The sequence below is a fragment of the Euprymna scolopes genome, chromosome 11 (genome assembly GCF_053919585.1).
Source record: "Euprymna scolopes isolate OS-2025 chromosome 11, ASM5391958v1, whole genome shotgun sequence".
NCBI lineage: Eukaryota > Metazoa > Mollusca > Cephalopoda > Sepiida > Sepiolidae > Euprymna > Euprymna scolopes.
In genome coordinates, this window is record NC_136492.1 from 44,319,424 (window position 1) to 44,344,019 (window position 24,596).

Consider the following 24,596-nt stretch of genomic DNA (forward strand, 5'->3'; position numbering starts at 1 on the left):
CATGTTTTGATTATCAGTATTTATCAAAGACATTTTTTGATTATCAGTATTTATCAAAGACATTTTTTGATTATCAGTATTTATCAAAGACATTTTTTGATTATCAGTATTTATCAAAGACATTTTTTGATTATCAGTATTTATCAAAGACATTTTTTGATTATCAGTATTTATCAAAGACATGTTTTGATTATCAGTATTTATCAAAGACATTTTTTGATTTTCAATATTTATCAAAGACATTTTTTGATTGTCAGTATTTATCAAAGACATTTTTTGATTGTCAGTATTTATCAAAGACATGTTTTGATTATCAGTATTTATCAAAGACATTTTTTGATTATCAGTATTTATCAAAGACATTTTTTGATTATCAGTATTTATCAAAGACATTTTTTGATTATCAGTATTTATCAAAGACATGTTTTGATTATCAGTATTTATCAAAGACATTTTTTGATTATCAGTATTTATCAAAGACATTTTTTGATTATCAATATTTATCAAAGACATTTTTTGATTATCAATATTTATCAAAGACATTTTTTGATTATCAGTATTTATCAAAGACATTTTTTGATTATCAGTATTTATCAAAGACATTTTTTGATTATCAATATTTATCAAAGACATTTTTTGATTATCAGTATTTATCAAAGACATTTTTTGATTATCAGTATGTATCAAAGACATTTTTTGATTATCAGTATTTATCAAAGACATTTTTTGATTATCAGTATTTATCAAAGACATGTTTTGATTATCAGTATTTATCAAAGACATTTTTTGATTATCAATATTTATCAAAGACATTTTTTGATTATCAGTATTTATCAAAGACATTTTTTGATTATCAGTATTTATCAAAGACATGTTTTGATTATCAGTATTTATCAAAGACATTTTTTGATTATCAATATTTATCAAAGACATTTTTTGATTATCAGTATTTATCAAAGACATTTTTTGATTATCAATATTTATCAAAGACATTTTTTGATTATCAGTATTTATCAAAGACATTTTTTGATTATCAGTATTTATCAAAGACATTTTTTGATTATCAGTATTTATCAAAGACATTTTTTGATTATCAGTATTTATCAAAGACATGTTTTGATTATCAGTATTTATCAAAGACATTTTTTGATTATCAGTATTTATCAAAGACATTTTTTGATTATCAATATTTATCAAAGACATTTTTTGATTATCAATATTTATCAAAGACATTTTTTGATTATCAGTATTTATCAAAGACATTTTTTGATTATCAGTATTTATCAAAGACATGTTTTGATTATCAGTATTTATCAAAGACATTTTTTGATTATCAGTATTTATCAAAGACATTTTTTGATTATCAGTATTTATCAAAGACATTTTTTGATTATCAGTATTTATCAAAGACATTTTTTGATTGTCAGTATTTATCAAAGACATTTTTTGATTGTCAGTATTTATCAAAGACATTTTTTGATTGTCAGTATTTATCAAAGACATTTTTTGATTGTCAGTATTTATCAAAGACATTTTTTGATTGTCAGTATTTATCAAAGACATTTTTTGATTGTCAGTATTTATCAAAGACATTTTTTGATTGTCAGTATTTATCAAAGACATTTTTTGATTATCAGTATTTATCGAAGACATTCTGGTACAAAACCCATCTAAGACCACTACTAGATACACAAAGTACGTTTGTGTGAAATTTCATAAAAACATGCCCAGCCGTTGCAGAATTTATAGTGAATGCACTCGCACACATGGACGAAGGTCTTTTTATATAATAGAGTTATTAGAATAACACATCCCAAGAGGAGTAAAACTAATTGCTTGAACATAATATTTTACAACACTTTTATTTCTCTGTTTATGACGATTAAAATCAAGATTTTATGCTATTAAATCTTATGTATAGAATCTTTATTCGATTTTTTACTAAAATCCATTGCATGATTTGGATTTTAGAAAATGTCTAAAATGTATGACTTAAGCTTAAGGAGTATTAAGAAGAAATTGAAATTTCGAACATCTTGCTTTATTGGTTTCTAATGAGTATGAATCAAATTTTTTACAATTCTGAATTTTTAAATGGAACTTTATGCTCTCTAAAATTCTTTAAAATACTCGAAAGCAAAAAAATAAAAGGAATGTGTGTGAGAGAGTTTCCTATGGACTCGAAAACGGTTGGGTCGATTTTTATGAAATTTCACACAAATGTGTTTTATGTACCTGGCAGTGGTCTTAGATAGGTTTTGTACCAATATTTTCAATAATTATCAATAATCGAAATAATCTGATGAAAGAAGGAACAGGCGAGTTTGACCCAAGTTAACACCTTACGCAACCTAACATCTCAAGTGCATTTGAGAAGTTTTATTACCACACAAGCTGAAAGGCCCTACATGTAATATCAATAGTAGGTTCTTTGATAGGACAGGGGCATTTTCGAAATTAATGTTTTTGTTTGGAACACAATTGAAGCATGAGACTTGACTTATGCATTTTTAATTTTAATTCAAGCCATTATATATAAAAATAATTTTATAAAATCAGCAGTAGGTTCTCTACAGTGCAATGTAGGGTACAATGTATTGTGGACTGTTATGGTGGGACGGCATGCAAAGCTTCCTCAACCATAGTAAGTAATCAATCGATTTGATTGAAACATGAGCGATTTCATTGATTTCGATGACAACAAAAAAGAGGAGTGTGAAACATTCATTTATCATCATTCAATCCTGGGCAACATCTGGTCTCCTTGCTAATTGATCAATAATGCCTATTGCTAAAATTTCACAAAACGTTTCCACACATTTTTACCTCCTCTGCATAAAACTAAAAATAGCCCATATTACTCATTCTTAAGCCTACCAGCTGTATTCCAAAATTCATGATCAGTTTATTAGTTTAAAACTGAATCCTGCACATGCAAATATATAAACATATACACATACCTAACTTTATATAGAGATAAATCATTAAAAATACGATTAAGATGCTGGTTTCTTCATTTTTGTTGTTGTTCATATCGCGTTTTGTTCTTCACTCTTACGATCTATAGTCTGTGAGGTTAACAAACTATTGAAGTTGCACTCTGAAGAAATGAGGTCTTTCTCACATGTAATTTGTCAATGCAGAAATAGTCAATCAAATAAAGGGTTATTCTTGATGAATAAAACGGTTATAGCCATTTTTAATTCAAATTAATAGAACAATGCCGGGATGATTTTGAAAATGACAGCTTCTTTTATTCAGGTGATGAGGGACAGTAAAAACAACCTTAGGTTGTTTTTACTGTTAATTTGTAAGACATTATTTTGTACCCGTCCCAGTGCTACCAGATCAGGCTGGCTGAAGATGCTGGCTTCCTGATCCAAAATTCAACAAACATTAATGTCCTCCCCCTCCTTTTACTTTGTAAAACTTAAGCATAGTCTCCAAAGTCAAAACAAACAGCATCATTAAATATTTGAAGCTTCAAGCATAAAAACTTTTCCCAAAATTACTGGATTTGGCATTAAATAACTTGAAAAGGGTTGATATGTCGTAAAACAAAATCAAATCAGTTCGACCCGTTCCAGGTTGCTTCCTCTTACAAAATTTTTTCTAACTTTTTTCTGATACCTTCACTACACATCATTCACATTTTTCTCGCTTTTTCTTTGTTCACATGTTTCAAACCTGGCCTTCTGTCCCTACTAGACAACAACTAGCCAAGATTATCTTTGATCTGTTTCTGACGATATTCAATTACAAGCAAAAAATAAATTATTGCAAAGTAGGTGAAATACGTAACCTTCAATATATATTTATTCAAGCAACAAACTCTACAAGTGTCATGAAAATTTGATCTCTACGTTATATAGTTTGAACAGTGTTCACATTTTATTCTTCAGACCTTTTCAATTTAATCAGCTTACTCTTTTTGTTGATAACTTGAAGATAATATGCACTTTGAATGAGCTGAATAGTTCAAGTTAGAATCGAACGAATCACAATGTGACTGAATCCTTATAAAGAGCCAGCTCAATTGATCAATTGTTGGAGATATTTAGCAGTCGGTGCTAATTCATTATGAACGATTCAGTTCATGTCATAATTGATCCTCCTCCCTTCTGACTAAGATTTTCATATTATTTAACTAGTAAGAAAAGAAACTGATACTTCACATTTATAAAACCGCCATGAAGATGGATTATTGAGAAGTTTTAATACGCATAGTTTTAAGCTCTGATCCGATTGTGATTTTGTTGTATCCAAGGATTTCTTTCTTTTGTGTTTTCCTACTTGATTTTTTTTATAAAGAATTTTGCATTTTGATTTTAGCTTTTACAGATGCCGGCAGAACACAGCGGATAGCAGAAATTCTATTAATCTTTCAAAGCGTTTCGTTTTGGAAACTTACATTTTTTTTATTGCCAAAATCTGTTTTCTTTTGTGTGTGTGTGTGTGTGTGTGTGTGTGTGTGTGTGTGTGTTTTCCGTTTTCATTTCTAATCATTTTCTCCAGAATCTAATCAATAATTTGATGATGATGATGATCCGCTATTGCTTTCTGTGGAATATTCCATCAAATGCACCAGGTGACTCTGTTCTGAAAACTCCAAAAATTTTTGACTTTCTTCGATAAATCTGGTTCTTCTTCCTTCTAAAACGATAACACAAATCAAAATGCTCTTATTTTAAATCATTTCTGCTAAAAGGCTTCAAGTTTGTTTTTTTTAATTCATAGAAAATCTGATTTTTATTCTTTGAGAATTTTGGCAGTCAATACTAAAATAGAATAATCATTATTATCATCATGAACAGGACTGAGGTGTTATGGAATGGGTGACGAAAGAATTTAAATTACAAGCAGAAACAATATTTTCAATTTTATTATTTGAAATCAATCAACATATATCATTAATTCTATTAGTAATCAGTTATGGAATCTCTGCCCCCCCTCTCTCTCTCTCTCGTTCTGTCTTTGCCGCTTTATCTACCTGTATCTGCTGCTCTATTTGTGTGCTAGAAGTAGTGGGAGAAGACGAGTTACTTAAAGAATAAAAAAGGAAGAGAATGGCAAAATATATAAAATGCTGATCCAATGTGTCATCTAGTATACTGTTATGTTTCTTTGAAATCAGCAATTTATTATCAAATCACAATGTAGTCCGAGTTTGTGAAATCCTTTTATTATGTAATCTTTGGTTTATAATTGTGTTTTTTCGATGTCAAAGTTAAGAAATTTTATCTGTGAAAATATATAACAAATCTGTTACAGAGAGAGGAAAGAAATAGAAGTTATGTTACACTTTGAGATGATCTAGTAGATTATAATTACTAGGGTTGTGACAGCAGAATATTCTTTTCATTGTTCTGACTCTCGAGTATATATCCGACACATTCAATCAACTGAGAACCACATCAGTCTATATAAAAACATAAGATATTAACGGATATATACTCACGAGTGAAAATAATGAAAAAATATGCTGTTGTCAGAGGTCTAATAATTACACTATTTTTGCTCAAAATTTTATATACATTGATGAGATAAAATTATGTGATCTTTAGCTTAGATCACTAATTATATGAATGATTCTGGCATGTCATTTTTCTTTTCTTTTTCTTTTTTTTTTCACATTGATTATACATGACAATTGATTTTTTTTAATACTTGTGTTCACTGCAAACAAATCATATTGGCACTTGAACATAAGGGGCTACTATTTGAGACCATGTAAGGATATTTACATTACATTTAACCTTCTGCATACCAGTACAGTCAGGGAAACAAAACAGATAGGGAATTCCAAAGTCTAGCAATTTGATGCAAGAAACTATTAGAGTAAAAGGCCATCTGGCACGGTGAAGGAATGGGATCCTGTTGATAAACGGGTTTGTCAAGGTATGTACGTCGAGGAGGTGCAAGTGTAATGAGTTAATCAGAGCACATTCCATTAAAATATTTATCAAACAGGCGTTAAGGAAAACATTTAAAATAAATTTAAGGAAAATAGTTTTGCTGTATAGTTTTTATATTTTCTGAAGAAAATTCCTTTCCAGTTTGAATCTCTGGAAATATTGACCAAATTAACCAGCAGCAGGAGCAAATTTTTTAATCACTCACAAAAAATAAACATATAAATTCTGTACATTGTTCAACTAATGAAAAGCATCATTTTATTTATTTATTTTTTACATGAGAAGATTTTGTCTTTCAGTATGACTTCAAGTTCATATAGTAGTGAGACCCTGATTTGGAAGTTTTGGTGAACCGCTCCCAGGTTAACTGTGACCCGGAGTCATAGCACCTGTTAGGTCTGTGGGTTTAAATGCATCTGTTTATATTAAAGCATGAAAATGCCATTGATTGTTTTCCCAATTCTATCAACTAAACAAGTTGTATATAACATAGCAGGGCTACACGGTGTTGCCTGGAGCTAAATTAAATGTAACATAATTTCTATTTCTTTCGCTCTCAATCTCCCCATCACCACATTTTTTTTACCCTGCTCATTCCTTTTTCTGGACGCATGCACACAACTAGAGTCGGCATAAGAGAAATAACTGTGTGAAAAAAATCAGTTACTTCCCTTTAGCTAGTGACTGGAAATCAAACTACATGATAACATTAAATGATATAAATCAAACTACATGATAACATTAAATGATATAAATTGTTACTCAAATAATGACTTGGGGGGGGGGGTATTATAGATCCTGGGTTATACCGATAAAAAAATGTTGGGTTTTGTTGTGTACTTTCAAATTTTAGTTAAACATACAAACACATAAGTGAAATTGAATCCGGTAATCTGGAACTCGTTGTCAAATCTTGACTTGAGCTCTAACTAGTATATTCGTTGCCATGTTTTAATTAAAAAATAGCATTTTCATTGCTAGATTTGCAAATTGAATGGACATATCATCGATTGTTTTTTAGAACGAACAGAATTTTATGATCGAATTCTGTTTTTTTTTATATTCTTTTTAAAACGTCTAAATTTCTGAAATTGTCTTTTTTTTTTTCTCTCATGTTAACAAATTAGCTCGTTTTATATTTATTTTTTTTATAAAGGAAGGATTGATGGATTTCGCTTTTTGTGTGTGTGTGTCTTTGAAGAGGTCGTAATGGAAAACTTTACGAATTCACTAATGGTAAATTCGATAATGACTTGTAGTGAAATTCAAAACATTGTAAAAAAAAAAAAAATAGAAAAGGTTGTATATAAAAAGAAAAAAATGTTAAAAAAAAAAACAAAGTCTGCACTTTTTTCTTTAGATTTTCATGAAATTTGTAAATTTATTTGATGGATTTTTCTTTTACTTATCTGTCAAAGAATTGATGCATTCGTATTTAAGTTATTCCTCTTCTGTTGTCTTCATCTTTACGTTCACAACATTTCAGCCATTTTACTTTATCATCTTGTGCTTAGTCAGAATTTTTAACCTCTAAATTTTGAACTGAACCTTTTTTTTATTAATACCTATACAGTAGAACCTCGGGATACGGCATTAAAAATTAATAACAAAATACAGTACAGTATATGATACACATGTATATAATCAAAGAACATTATAAATAACATAGCAAGGTGGGGTAAATACCGTAACTAGGGGCCGGAAAAACATTGTTTTCCACATTGTAATCTGAAAAAAAACGTATCCGATGGCCACAGTATCCCAAGGTTCTATTATACTTATCTGTATAATGCATGCAATTATACTTGCTCTTGTTTAGAACCACATAAGTCTCAGAACTGGCTACAATCACTTGGCCACTGCAGACCATCGTGCATGCGTTTATCTGGAACACTGCATTCTATGGGAAGAGTCTACTTAACCTGCCCTGGGTGAATGCTGTATTAAGTCAAATCTTACCCCATATCTCTCCTTGTAAGGAGGGATGCATTTTTTTTATACTCTGACAAATTTAGAATTCATCAGTTGAACATGTGTGTGTGTTTTTACTGTGCATGGTGAAATGATAAATCCCAAGAGCGATAGAAGTCTTCTGTCATGTCTGAAATTGACACGATGTTCAGTGAGCGAGGTCGGAGATGCGGTGTTTTATAACTCAGGCTCTCTACCGATCCAAGTTATGACAACAGGACCATTGCCAGGACCCTCAAAATGCATCGCTGGATTGCCACAAATAACAGGATGTGCTCAGGGTGATGAAAACAAAGTTTCTGGCCACGGTTATGGTCTTTGATGTGGTTTAAAGTGAGGGCTACATTATGCCACCTCACATCTTTGAAGTCGGCTTGAAAGTCAACACCAAAGTGTACCTAGATGTGTTGAAGAGTGTGGTGATCTGCTGGTGCAATCAGTTGGTTGCAATTAGACCCTGGGTGTTGCAGCAGGACTCTGCGCCAGCCCACAAGTCCAAAGAGACTCTGGCTTGGCTTCAGATGGAGTGCTACAACTTTATACCCTTCTCTCATTGAGTCCCCCTTGCTCTCCTGACCTGAACTCGCTGAACTACTTTGTTTGGTTATAGGTTGAGAACATCACCAACATGACCTCCCACAACACCGAAGCCAGCCTGTTGCCACTATCCGCTGAGTATTCACAGAGCTCCTGACAGCACATTTGGAATAGGTATGCTCCCAGATCCGGACCCATAGCCAGGTGGTGATTGAGGCTGAAGGTGGCTACATTGAACAGATATCAGCTCTACTATATAATCAAGTTACTGGAATTGATTTTTTCAATAAAAGTTTTGAAATAAAGCTGTAGTGTTGTTTTCTTTACGCCGTTCTTAACATGACAATACTCAAAGAAGTGAAGTGAAAAAAGTCATAATTATTTTGTTTTACACATTAAAAAAAGATGACATAAAAATGGAATTTACTTTAATACTATTTGGGGAAGAGTTGAAAAGAGGAAGACTTAAACAACAAATGGAAACAGCTAGGACTGCTACCACCGATTTTGATCACTCTAAACAGTCCATATACAGTAAACTTGTTTTTACTTTCCATTATTATTTTAATCAACCATTTTTCATACTTTTATTAATTCATACTGATTTACGCATTCCCTTAATTCCTTTTTTAAAATTCAAACACTACCTGCATGTTATTGCCCCATACTTTTTTGCGATGGGAGGGGGGTAGGCTTCCACTGGGAACCGGTTAACAGGTCCTGCTAGTTAGTAATAAAATATTAAATACAGTACGAGTTAGTAGTTATAATAATACTTTTATTAGCAGACCCGTGGAAATTCTATGGTTGCTTTTATTACTTGGTTAACAAAATAAAAATTTCAATGGGAACAATAAGAGGATAAATTTAAATATAATCTTTACTTAACATGGACAAAACATATAAAAAAATTAATCACACAAAAAGAATTTCAAAATTTTTTTATTTATTTTTGGTCAGAGAAATATTTCAAAAGAAATTATCTTTTATTCCTGGAAGGTTTTGATGAGAATTATAACCTTGAAATCATGCCTGAGATTGAACTCCTCACATCGACAAACCAACAACTGCAGAATGAGCGCCACTCAATATTAGAATATTCTAGAACCATTTTTGATCTTTCTTGGAAGTTCTGAAACCTTCTGGATTTTTCTAAATCTTTCTATTTTTTTTTAAAGAAAATTTTTCTTTAACAACGGATAAGATCTCTCTGTATATTTAGGGAAGATAAATTAAGCTCTCATAACACTTTCTTCATTTATCTATGTAACAATTGTGCTTGTCCTTCCTTTTACATGGCTAATAGGCTACATCAAAAGAGGAGGTAAACTCTTCAGACTTGATGCAGTTGTAATATTCATAAGATTTCTTTGTATAGACAATTCAGAAACAGACCAATTTAATTTAACATACATCATTAACAAAATATTATGCTCATAATGTTCAAACATGTTATATAAATTATTGTTTGTCAGAATTCTTTCTTTTGATGGTTGATATTATTTCTTGTCAGTTTCAGTTTGAAATCACAGACTAAGCACCAGTGTCTTGACATTTCATCAGAAAACTTCTAGTTTATAAGATTCACTGTTCTTGAAATGTTGTAGCATAAAATTATGATACAATCACAAAATTTATGAAATGCATTCGTTCAATAAATCACAACGAATAAAGTCCATTGATACAATATACTTTTTCAAAACTAATATGCAAATATCAGGAAATGTTATCAGATGTGCTGCAGGCTTGGCAAGACGAGAGTAGGCTCAAGGCATTTCCACAAATAGTGATAATGGAGAGATGCTCATAAAGCTAAGTCAATTCATGCTGATCCCTGGTGTGATACTTCATCAAAATTTTATTCAGCAATTATTAAGTTAATTTGAATGATATCCCCAAATATGGTATAAAATAAACTTGTACCAAATTGCATTTAGAAGTGTATTTTTAATACAATATTAAACATTATGTTCAGTGTCACAGCTTGACCGTAGAATACTACTCTACATTTCTATCTTTATATCAGATTAAACGGAACCTATAAACAAAATTGCAGCATTTGTTTTTTTACCAAGTATTTCAAATGATAACGAGCAGAATGAAACAAATTTGAGGAAAACATTTGAGTTACATAATCTCGGCATTTTGTTGCTTGATAATTGCATTTAAGGTGTTTCATTGGTCTAATGGATGTTGGTGATAGTTATTATGCAGAGTACGAATCATATTGCATTTATTCTGTCCAGTTATGTCCGATATGTTAGGAAAGGTATGAAGCCACAATTCCCTCACCCCGACAACTGTGGATAAAATACTGAATCAAATTCAACTAATCTTATTCTATTGGTTGTTGATAATAGATGTTAAATAAATTATTTATTTTGTTTTTACTAATGATTCCACACTTATCAAGGCAAAAAGCCACTCGAGTGTAATGGGTTATTGAAATGGATAAATTGGCAGCTTAATGATGAAGAATATTATGAGAGGATTGGAAATGATGAATGTTAAGTTTTGAGACATTGTGTTGAACAAAGATGGCGGTGTAGTTCAGATCAGTAACCAAGATGGCGGCCAAGAATCAAATGCAGTCCGTGGCGTAGTTAACGGCGAACTGATTGAATCCAAAATTCGACAATTTTTATAATAATTTTGAAACGTTTTCATTGGTTGTTTAGCACAGCCGTTGGTTATAAAAATGATTGGCGAATCCATTCGTCTCATACCCCCATTAGGAGTCAAAAACATTTTACACCCCTCCCTTTTTTGATATAATGGAAAAATCCATTAAAATAAATGAACAAAGAAAAAAAAACCAATAAAATAATTTTTTTTTTTTTTTTTTTTCTTCATTGTTCTGGTTTTGGAGGAATTTGTCTTTATTCTCATTGGTCAAAAAGAATTATTAATATACTGGTATAATGTGTGCAAAAAAAAGCCATTTTTTTTTTTTTTGACATTCAGTTTTTTTGTTTTTTTTTTTTGTTTTTTTTTGTTTTTTTTTTTATACATATAAAAATAAACACTTTTCAAATATATATAAACATACAAATAGAATACTTTTCAAATACATATAAACATATTCACAAAAATTCACAAATATACATGTTTTTGTTTTTTAACAAATGTTTGCCAAAAAAAAGATACAAAAAAGAATTATTTGACAAATAGGAAATTTACAAAGAAAAGGTTTTAACAAGTAACTTTTTTTTTCTTTTTTTTTTTTTTAACAAAAACTGGAAACATTGTTAGGTATTAGTTGGTTAATTTGGTTAATAAGGTAGAAATGGTTGCAGTTAAACGTTGTGCCCGGGACAATTTACAATTTTTTTTTTTTTTTTTTTTTTTTGGCGTGATTTTGACTGTTCATGCTTCTCTTTTTGGGTTTCTGAAAAGAGATTTATTCATAATTAGATTCCAAAAAGTTCGGTTATAAAATGTTTTAATTTTATTCTTTTTATAGGTTTAGTGAAAATGTCGGTTATATTATTTTCAGACGTCACATAAGTAAGAGTAATAGATTTTTTCCTTATTTCATCCCTTATAAAATGACTAGTAGGGGTACCCGGCGTTGCCCGGGTGTTTATAGGTGTGTGTGGTGTTAAATAAAAAAGAATCCGGGGTGGGGGTAGGATCGAACCCGAAGCCCTGAGGCGAAATTTGAAAATAAAATGGGCCTGCCAGAATGAGTTACTGGAAGATGTTTGAATTTATTTAAGTAAGAACCAAATTGACAGGTGCGCGCCCGGAAGTCGTCGAGCGTTACGACGATGACGTCAATGACCAGGTTTGTTTGTTACAAGCGAAGTAAAAAAAGAAGCGGAGGGGGGGTCGTAATCAAAACATCGAAAAAAAACCCCAAAAAAACTAACGTAAGGCAAACGAACGATGAAAACAGAAAAACGAACACATGAAAAATGGCTTACATAAGCCTGTTTCGATATTAAAAGTTAAAAAAATCGGTGAGTACCTGGGTGTTTTGGGTGTGTGGTCGGGGGTGGATAAGTGAAGTTAAAAAAAAAAACAGAAAAACGAATGTTACGTGAAAAATGGCTTAAATAACACTGGTTCAATATTTAAATTAAAAAATCAAAAAAAAAAAAAAAACATCTCACACCACGATTCGAACCAAAAACGTTTAGATAATGAACCAACGCGCTAATCGACTGACGTAACGCGACGTACATGAAACTTGTTCAGTTTTTCAACTATTTAAAGTAAATCAGGTCATGACGTCATCTGGCGCATACGTAGAACCGCTCGTCATCACAAGAAGACTGTTTTTGTTGCCCCCCCCCCTTGTCGAAAATTGTCGATTTCGGGGTGAAAAAATGAACGTTTTTGGCCAATTTTTTGATATTTTTCGAGCGAAGGATGGGGCTTCGATATGATACTGAGTTTGTGAATTTTCGTCATGTCTGTCGAAAGTTTTTAGCAGACACACAAACATACACACATACATAAGATATCTGATATCAATACGCTTCGACCTTTGATGAATCATAGAATTATTTGCTAATAAGATACTGCTCTGATTATCACAATGAATTACTATAGGTTTTTTACTTAGATCTGGTTTTAAAATAGATTTTAGAAGGGTGTTCAGAAAAATTGCCTCCTACATGGAATGAGTGAGGGTCACAAATTCTGCTTCACAAGTAGAAAGGGGAACAATATGTTGCTTTTTAGTTTTCCAAGAGATCATAGGTCCTGTCTTTGACAGTCTAAAACAATATCCCATTATATTTTTCTATCCTCAAAGTTACCCTAATCTGAATCTGAAAATCCTTCTAAATTTAGAGGACATGAAGACTTTTTAAATATTAAAGATTGTTCCTTGGTTCCTTTTAGGTAACAAAGGATTTGTTTTGCACGATTAACGTCTTTAATTGTCGGTTTCGATAAGTTTTGAGATAGCATGATTAAATTTTTTATTTAATTCATTTTTAACATCTTTTAAAGTGTTGTCACAGTTTGAGGCGAGTAAATATATCGTCAACCCAAAAAACCAAAATCAACAATTTCTTACCTACATTTTTGGTATACATGCACGTGTCTACGGGACATTGTTTGAATTCCTGTTCTATTAAATAATTATGGAGTGTTAAATTCCAATTATGTGCACTTTGTTTTAATCCATATAACGATTTATTTAATTTCCACACCCAATTTTTATTTTTCATTTTAAATCCCTCTGAAAAGTAAATGTAGATTTCACAGTCAATCGGAGCATTTAAATAAGCATTTTTTACATCCATTTGATGTATTTTTAAATTGTATTGAGCGGCAAGTTGTAATAAAGTTCTAAGTGTCGTTAAATTTGTCGTTGGTGAAAATATTGCAAAATATTCCACTCCAGAAATTTGTGAAAAACCTTTTGCAACAAATCTTGCTTTAAAAGTTTCACTGCCAGAAGCTGTGATTTTTTTTGGAAAAAAACCCAGCGTGAAGAAATTATATTTTTATCTGTTGGTTTTGCCACTATTTCGTATGTGTTATTTTCAGATAAGGCTTTCAATTCGGATATCATAGCTTGTTTCCATTCTTGGTGATTTTCTGAATTAATCGCCTCATTATAACTTTTCGGTGCACTGTTCAACGAGTAACGGCGGAATCTTGTATCTTTTCTATTTGTAAGAAGTCTGGCCTTTTTTGCTCCCTTATTGGGTATCGATGTGTCTGGTTTATATTTTTGTCAGAAGTTTTGTAATTGTCGTCGTTATTAATATTTTCATTGTGATCGATTAAGATGCTAGGTAATATTTCACGTTTTTCATCCACTGGATCGACATTTTTTTAAATTTAATTTATCATTGAATTTTACACATTTAATCCTTTTCGCTTTTAGTATTTAGTTTACTGGTGTTTTCTGTAAATGCAAAACAATCAGAGCCAAATAAATGCATTCTGTTCATTTTAGTTTTACACTACGATCAGTAACCAAGATGGCGGCCAAGAATCAAATGCGGTCCGTGGTGTAGTTAACGGCGAACTGATTGAATCCAAAATTCGACAATTTTTATAATAATTTTGGGACGTTTTCATTGGTTGTTTAGCACAGCTGTTGGTTATAAAAATGATTGGCGAATCCATTCGTCTCATACCCCCATTAGGAGTCAAAAACATTTTACAATGAATGTACAAAGTTTGATTACGTGAGGGTCACGATGAGTGGTTCATGACATGGACTAAAAACCTGGTTGTGCCAAGTTCGAATCCAATACATTTCCATAGGAACATTTTCATCAAACTCACACTTGACCTTATGTCTGACCTCCTGAAAAAGAGGTAAATAAAATACAAATTTGTTGATATTTGTTTTGGTATCACGTGACTCTAAATTAATTGTATATAATGGACATCTTTTGTCTAATGAGACAATGCATCGTTCTGTATCTAGTCAGGTGCACTGCAGCATCTGCTGTAGCTATAAAGTCGAAGATGGAGTTGCTTCTCCAGATGCAGGCCTGGGTGGGTGATAAAGAGACCTAGGTTTGCCCAATTATCATGGTTCTCCTATTGACATTGCAGACAAAGTCTGACGGAAAGGTAAGCCAATGCGGTCAAAGCCAGAGCAGTTATAGGAGTTACCGGAAAGGTGTTGTAGTATTTCATCATTTGCCTATCACAAATCCAAGCGGGATTTTTTGTCAAGGTTAACTGCCTTAGCCTTTACACAAGGCCTCAATCAATTACTATACAATGAACTGACTTTCTTTCAAGTGGGGTGGTGTGCTCTAGAATATTATTTATTAGTTGGTGGTTGTTCTAATGATTATAGTTTTAATTGATAATATTGTTGTTATAATGATCATAGTTTTAATTATTTTGTTATAATGATCATAGTTTTAATTATTTTGTTATAATGATCATAGTTTTAATTATTTTGTTATAATGATCATAGTTTTAATTATTTTGTTATAATGATCATAGTTTTAATTATTTTGTTATAATGATTATAGTTTTAATTGATAATATTGTTGTTATAATGATCATAGTTTTAATTATTTTGTTATAATGATCATAGTTTTAATTATTTTGTTCTAATGATTATAGTTTTAATTATTTTGTTCTAATGATTATAGTTTTAATTATTTTGTTATAATGATCATAGTTTTAATTATTTTGTTATAATGATCATAGTTTTAATTATTTTGTTATAATGATTATAGTTTTAATTGATAATATTGTTGTTATAATGATCATAGTTTTAATTATTTTGTTATAATGATCATAGTTTTAATTATTTTGTTATAATGATCATAGTTTTAATTATTTTGTTATAATGATTATAGTTTTAATTATTTTGTTGTAATAATTATAGTTTTAATTGATTATTTTGTTGTAATAATTATAGTTTTAATTGATTATTTTGTTGTAATAATTATAGTTTTAATTGATTATTTTGTTGTAATAATTATAGTTTTAATTGATTATTTTGTTGTAATAATTATAGTTTTAATTGATTATTTTGTTGTAATAATTATAGTTTTAATTGATAATATTGTTGTTATAATGATCATACTTTTAATTGATTATTTTGTTGTAATAATTAAAGTTATAATTGATTATTAAATTGTTATAATAAGTTATAACTGATTATTTTGTTGTTGCAATTTTAATTGATTTTATTGTGATAATGGTTATAGTTTTAATTTATTATTTATAGTTTTGATTTTATTTGATTTCTATGTTTACTACTTTGAAATTTACATTTCCATTAATAAAAAAAATCGAATGGATCCTCTCATAGTATTCATTATCAATTAGACGCATATTATCTTTGTTTGTTTTTTAACATATATCAATCTCTCTTTAATAAATAACCCAAGGACAACTATAAAATCATGTATTTGAGGTTTTAAATACATTTTTATCACTCCTAGATTGTTCTACTTACTGTTTAAAAACAAATGGGCTGGATAGAATCTTATATTAAGACTAATTTAATCTTTAATGAGGCTTAGTAATTGTCCATGTCTACTGATTTGCTTTGTCATCGTATCAACTCATTTTGAGGGTATTTAATGCTGAGTATTAGAAATAATTATAAACAATTTATTTTTCCTAAAAGTAGATATTGACCAGAGTTATCTCCCTTGGAGATATTCCATGGTCCCATGCTTTGGTTCTCTAATGCTTATGTTCATAAATTGAGAAACCAGACTTTGTCTCTTCTTGGCGTGACCTTCAAACTAGTCAGATATCAAAATCGCTCTACTTCATAACGAGTTTTTCAAACCTGATAAAGCCTGTTATTTTTCTAATCGAATCAATTGACTCTTAGACAATGGTCAAAGAACTAAACGACTATTTTTCTGCAAGTTGTGTCGTAACGGCCATACATTTACATTCATTTATAGACTTTTATTTCTTCTAACAACCTATGTATTTTTGTATTGAGATGGAACATTGTACTTTTATTTAAAATTGATTTCAGATTGTCGCCATTGATGTTTACACCATGATATGCTTCCTCGTCATATTTATAGCACTTTTACCCTGAAGAGATCAGACGTTTTCTGATTATTACGCAAGGGAAAATGTAGTGTTTTCAGGTAATCTTCTGGCTTGACGTGTTTGGTTTAGTCGTATTTCACACTGACATTCTAATATTAATAGTTTCAATAAAACCTGCATTTTTTTTTCTTTTTCTTTTACTTTGAAAAAATATTTATTTTTCCCAAAGAATCCTTTAAAGTTAAACGTTAATAAAATCTTTTTACCATGGAAATGAATATAAAACGAGTTCTGCGTTTATTGTATCAGCTCATCTTTGAATTTTGTATGAATAAACATGATAAATGTAGTTGCATCATAGGCTACCTTAAATTAACCTCTGATGTCATTCAAGGTCACCAGAAGTTAAAAGGTTAGATACTCATGCAGAATACAAATTGTGATGAGATAATAAGATTATTTAGAAACCCTGTCTTACCGTGGAGAGGAGAGAGCATTTTGTAACTAATCTGTACTTTCACCTCACAATTTAATAAACAAGATATAAGAAAAATAGAATTTATCTGAAAATCTAATAAAATATCAGGGTCTGCATTCTGCATAAGTACCAAAGGCCATAATCGTTCAAAAGCGTTTTTGTATCCGTTTTATATCCAAAACTTTTTTTTTGTACTTGCATAACACTTTTTCTATATTTCTCTTCAATCTCTACCCTCTTCAATTTAATTTGTCATGACAAAAAAAAACAACTCTTTAATGGTTTATTTTCGATATTAAAAATATCTTTAAAAAAAAAAAAAAAAAGAAAGAAAGAAAAGCTTTATACTCTGCTGTCATATATGAAGTGAATATACAAGACAACGCCGCTTATCCCTGCTTTTAAATATATTAAGGTTTAAACCGGCAAAATAAATGCGTAAATGAATAATTTAACGTATCGGTAATTAAATACAAGAATTGCAATTTCCAGTACAAGGGAACAAACTCTTGATTTATTTAAATTATTCTCCACGAGATTTGAATTCAATATGAAGTTCAACGCTAGTTCTGAGAAATTGTGATTGCAAAATCAATTTTTGATGCTAGCCATGTTAAAATAAAAAATACTTGCTAACAACATGCAAGCTTCACTAAATGTTATTTGTCATTTTCACGCTTTTAAAACAAGTTGTATTTTAATTGCTTTTTAAAAATATTTTCTTACAAAATACTCATTATTTTAAAAACAAATATAGAATGACTTTATAAACAAAGTGTGATATCCGTTTAAATACTATGCTTCATCTTTTTTACCCTGTCAGTGAAGGAGATTTTTTTTTTATGTGAGGAAAATCCAGCTCCTCAAAAAAAAAAAAAAACAATCTTGTGTCTAACTCTTCCCTCGTGGGAGGATAAGTAAACAGAGACATTAACTATATATGTTCCTTATCTTCGTAAGTTGAGCACTTTGATAAGGGAGATTGAAATTAAATAAGATTAAGAAAGTGTATTTCCATTCTCATTGAACACCTCAGCAACATCAGATTATTTTCTTTCTTTATTTATTGAATAGCATCATTGAACAATCCCTAAACAAGGGATAGAAGATAATAAAATACGTATGAACATAAAGTTGCCTTAGCATATAATTATATAGAAGATTATTTGGATGTATTGGAACATTCAAGATGGAGTGTGATTCTCTCTTCAACACGGTAAGTTTGGGAAAAGATGTTATAAATAAAAAACCGGATAAAATACTGTTAAAAACTCGCTCAATACATGTTACTGTGACATAGGTTGACATATATTCGGCGGGTTTTTAATAGTATTTTGTATAGTTTATTATTTATAACACCTTTTTCCAAACATACGGTGTTAAAAAGGGTGTGAGACGCCATCTTGAATTTTCGAATACATCGGTAAACACTGTATGTTTTTCGAGCTGAATAAACATGTTACATTGAATAAAAACACAAAAAATATATCCAGTTAAGTAGAAAAGTAACTTATCTTGCCTTTGATAACATTTATTTGTTATATATTTGTTTTTTGACAACTTTTTCGAATCTATGTGTACAGTAATACAAACCCGATTATTTAAAATAATTTTTAATTTAAAATAATTATGTGCAAACGTTATTTGCTTTAATAAGTTTGTTATATAATATTTTTATTTTTGCTTTTTTTTTTTTTTTAAATATTTCTAAAAGTTTATTTGCATGTTTTTTAAATGTTTATGCAAATAAAAAGATGCTGCATAATTTTCTTTTTAATATAACAATAGTTATTAATTTTTTTTTTTTCTTTTTAATATTTTTCAGGTTTTAATTGTTGTTTTAACAAAAAAGGTAAATATACTCATTTTTTGCTTTACTGAATGTTTTGTTATCTGAAATTGTTTCTGTTCACTTAAATATTGAATTGGAAACAAGATTTCATATCAAAATGGATTTAAAATATTTTTATGGATTTAGATATATTTTAGAGTACTGTATCCATATTTTCTTGATTTTTTTTTTTTTTTTTTTTTTTTTTTTAAATTTTTTATTTTATTTTTTTTTATGTATACGAGTGTATTGATGGAAAATCATAAATGCACAAACTGGTGAAAAAATAATAAAAACTAATAATCTATATATCTATAAAAGTGAACGTGTCTGTCTGTCTGTCTGTGTACATTTCCCTACGCAATAACTCTGTCAATTTTTAGTCTATAGACTCGAAATTTGAAATACCGGGTACTGAGATTTGGGAAAATCGATGTGACGGGTGTCAGCCAGAAATTTGGCTGTTAAGGGGTCAAATTTCAACGATTTGACCTTTTAAGAACTCTACCAAACTCCTCCGACAATTTTGGGTCTAGACACTTGAAATTTTAGATATAGGTTCCTTGAACCTGGATCTAATTTAATAAAGTGATTTGAGCCCGAAACTATAAATTTTAAGGGGTCATAATAGGGGTCAAATAAAAAAAAAATTTACTCTTTTTTTTTTTTTTGCTCAGCATACACCTCCAAACACCCGGGCAACGCCGGGCTGAAATGCTAGTGAATAAATAAATGTATAACTTATAATTTTCTGTTTAGCTTATTGGACAATTTTCAAAGGAAATTCTAATTTCTTTTTTCTTTTGTACGGATAGTCTGTAGGAAATTTTCACGAACCATTCTCTTCATGCCTTCAATGAAGTATAAACAAAGTTTATGAAATGAAATTAATATTTTCTAATTATGTCACCAGGAGACGCTTATCACAATCATGGTGTGGGTATTTGTTGTCTGCTTCATTTCCAGTACAAATGTACCAGGAAGGAAAAGAAATAGGAAAGGAAATGAAACTTCTCCAGTTAAATTTCATTGTTTAGTGGGGCTTAATGTCTGTGATCAATGTTTTTATGTGTGGACGTTTAGGTAATTTCATGTCCACAAATTTAAGATTTTGAAACCCAGATTCACAGATGTTGTAACTTGCACCACAGGACATCATAAAAACTAAGAAATCCTGAAATTTAAGCATATAACACCAAGCAGTTTCCATGTTTGCATAAATTGTTGTGAAGTCCGTTTTTATTGTAAATGTCAGATTGCTGCAAGACAGGTTTATATTTTATTGCTTCCAAAACTTATTTTATATGAATTTAGATGAATGGTCTCCCTAACTTCATCTCACATACTCAAACTAGTTGCTTCCTCGAACAGGATATTTCTGAACCTCTGGAAAAATGACCTAATTTCACTGTAAATGAACAAAATCAAAACATTTTACCATTTTTGGTCGAGATGTATTTGATAGTGGTTACTTAGTGGTAGTCACATAAAGTAAGTTGAATCGGCTCAAACGGTGTTAACCGCATCTCATGTCAAGGCTGTCTACCCTCATCAATCAGCAGCAGAGTCACCGGCATGATCTAGCCATTTACGATTCCAATGTTGGACGCTAAAAACATGAGGACCAGATATGAGTTCCGTGTTTGCTTTGATTGTTGCAAGCCATGCATGGAGTTGGGCCCCCATGGCACCTCCTCCAACAAGTGGGTGCATTGGGTGTCACTAGTTTATGAACAAATTCCTCACCAGGCTAGTGCAGGATAGTAGTTAAATGAAAAACGACTTGTTACCATTTGAGCTACATCATATTTTTTTGTCTCAAAACCCGCAAATTTGATAAAATCACTGTCATAAGAGGACATATTTTTCTCTTATGATATGAAGAAATTATGATTTATTATACAAAAGATAATATTAATTATCCAAATAACATATAATAAAAACTAAATATAATAAAAATAATTATTAATATAATTAATAATTATAACAAAATAAAAGTACTTAAAATATTATTATATAATATAAAATATAAAAAATAATAAATTACTTAATTAAAAGGAAAAAACAAAAGATTATATAAAATAATATAAAAAGTATTTCTTAAGAATTTGAATGTAAAACGTTTTTTTAAAGTCTCTGGAGATTTTCCAAAAGATGGAACAGAAAAGTATTCTTTTCTGTTTTTTCTAGAGCCTTCTCTAGCGATAACAATAAATAACGGATGATTGCTATTTGTAGTCAGTTTAATACATCGCTGGGACGCGTTCCTAGGTGACCAAATCTTATGACTCCGACCAAAGAAATTTGAGTCGTTAAATAACAGATGAACTGGAACAAGATACAGAGAAAAAAATCTCTTTCATCAATAACTGGTAAATATATTTTTCTGAATTATATTTGACCAAAAAGCATTTATAGCTAAAGAATAAAAACAAACATTACTATAAGAAAAACAATTAAAAGAAAAACAACTACTTCAATCTTTTGAAATAATTAGAAAACAGAGTTATTCTCCGTGCATCAACCATTCTAAAAAGCTTATTAGATATTTGTTTCCTTTCTAGTTTTTGATTTTGTTTTCTTTTTCTTTTGTAATAAAATTTCTTTTTCAAAATATCTTTCTTTCTTTTTTCACTCTTTTATTTTTTATTAATATGTTTGCGGCATTCCTTAACCCCTAGATTAGGATACAAGAACCATAACAATCACATAGAAATCTACATTTCTAAGCAAATCTGATGCCATTTTTAGATCGAAAGGGTCAAAAAACTTAATTGGGTGAATTTGCAGAGTTTCATCATTTTCCAAACTGAAAATATTCAAGAAAATTAAGACTGCTGCCTGGGTGTCATCTTGCACAATTTACATGAACACAAAAAATGCTCTAAATCGGCAATTACTTGGAGTTACATGTTCAATTTTTCAGGATTCCTTAGTTTTATGAGGTCCATTTGTGATGCAAGTTACACCAAAATCTGTGGATATGGGTGCCAAGCCTTGACTAATTTGACATGGAATTGCCCATTTGCTGTCTATTTTAGAACAATGGCATTACAAATATGCATGCATAACGTAATAGCTATTGGTTTTAACTTTTAGCCTTGCAGCAAACATATCTTTATAGCTCAGGCATTAATGTCAAAGGAAAAAGGAAATCCTAAACGTTTTTGATTTTAATTCCTGGTGGTGACACACGAGTCATTTTTTTTTTTTTTTTTTTTTGAATCATTACTGTATATTGGGTCTGTTACAATAATTTTGCACTATAATGGGGTATGATCCCACACAATCGGGAGATTCTACTTATAAACGATGCTGCTCGGAACTGTCAAATCGAATTAATTCACATTCTGCTACCAACCAATCAGAAACCAGAATTGCTTCATGATTATTAAACTTTTCTGTAGCAACTTTGCATATGTTTTTTTCGTGTCAACACGGGAAGAATCTTTTGCTCTGTGGATTCCAACTCGAGAACTGTCTACTACAAACCAGTCACCTCTCAGGACTTGTGTAAAACAACGAACAATCGGAAACTGTTCTGAAACTAAACATGGAGGTTATGGGCCCAGCGTGCGTCTTTATTTTGATGGATCCAAATCAAAATTTGAACTGCAGCAAGTGAAATTTCTAGGATATCTACGAATTTAAAAGCTACACAAAGTACTTCAAACACAACCTGAAAACAGAAATGACCCCGACTTCATTGAAAAGAACGCAACTGTCTTTGCAGAATTGATACAGTGCTTAGATGACCGAAGTCTATCACTGGTAATGAGAGAAGCCCTGGACAATGGCTGCAAAGCATTGAACATATTGTGAGAGCATTATTTATCGAAACGAAAACCCAAAATTATTTCTTTATATACTGAACTGACCTCTCTAAAACAAATCGAAGCTGAAACATTACAGATTATAACAGCTGAAACGATTGCAAATTCTTTAAAAATGTCTAGTGAAGTATTAGCGACAGTCTGTTAATTTCCATGGTCCTCAAGCGATTTCTGAGTGATTTTAATCCATTTACCACTGTGCTGTGCAGAAAGAAAAACGCATGAACTTTAGCCAATTCAAGGTAGCACTCAGAAGTTACGAGGAAACTGAAAAAATGATCACAGAAAAAAACGAATCTACAAATATCATGAAATTCAAAAATACACACATAAAAACACCAAAATTAAATTATATCCATGCTGGGAATAAAAACCGTAATTTGCCAAAAACAATTTTTCTCCTAAGAAAAGTACAAAAATTATTCGCTATAATTGTAGACGACCTGATCACAAGTGTTTCCAATGTAGATATAGGACTTTAAAGGACGACTCCATTAAAAATGTGGAGAGCTCCGTTAGCGAACATACATTCTTATTTTCATGTATATTTTAATGCTTCAACAAACAACAATAATTTTCTTGTCGATTGTGGTGCAACGGCACATGTGATTACAAAGGAATCTGATTTTATAAATTTTGATCCCAACTTTAAGCCTCAGAATCATTTTCTAGAACTTGCTGATTGTAGTCAAGTAATCGATATCGTTTTGAAATGTGGTGTTGCTAAAATCTCACTAAGGAACAATAAAGGTGAACTGTTTCTGTATTCTAGAAAACGCTCTTCTAATCCCAAAATTTAAACAAAGTATATTTTCTGTACAAGCTGCCATTAAACAAGGTGCAAATATAAACTTTAGCCCCAATAAATCAAAACTGGTGTACCCAAATGGAATTGTATTCGACATTAAGGAAAATGGAAGACTATGTCATTTAAATAGCTTAGTCCCATCGAAAACCACCTGCCATGATTTACAGATATAGCATAAAATTCTTGGGCGCTGCAATATTCCTGATATCAAAAAGTTGCCGATTGTAGTTGATGGAATGAAAATAAAACATCAAAAAACTTCAACTGCGACATCTGTACGCAAGGGAAAATGACAAACTATCAAAACAAGATACCAAGAAGGCCAAGAAAATCCTATCAATGGTGCATTGTGACTTGAATGGTCCCATGGAACAATGGCCAGAGAACATTATAGATACGTGTTGAATTTCGTAGATGACCATTCAGATTTAATAATTGTTTACTTTTTAAAGAACAAATCTGATACCCTGCTAGCAACTAAAAAATATTTAGCCGACATAGCTCCCTACGGTGAAGTAAAGTGTATTCGCTCTGACAACGGTACGGAATTCACTAATAAAGACTTTGAACTTTTACTAATTAACCATCATATCAAGCATGAAAAATCAGTCCCAAAATCGCCACACCAAAACGGGACTGCGGAAAGAGCGTGGCCGACACTTTTTGAAATGGCAAGATGTCTACTCATGAATCAAAACTCCCCAAAAGCCTCTGGATATACGCACTTTTTTTTTTTTTTTTTTTTTTTCACAGTGATCACCAC

General features: G+C 30.6%; 1 protein-coding gene across 1 annotated transcript in view; it reads left to right on the forward strand.

Moving 5' to 3' along the window:
* The window catches only part of LOC145287848 (myosin-VIIa-like), a 534,923-nt gene that overhangs the window by 163,975 nt on the left and 346,352 nt on the right, over positions 1–24,596 (forward strand). Inside the window, exon 2 of the mRNA XM_080135723.1 lies at positions 19,187–19,213. The gene's annotated coding sequence lies outside the window, so the exon portion shown is untranslated. The remainder of the gene's footprint in view (positions 1–19,186; positions 19,214–24,596) is intronic.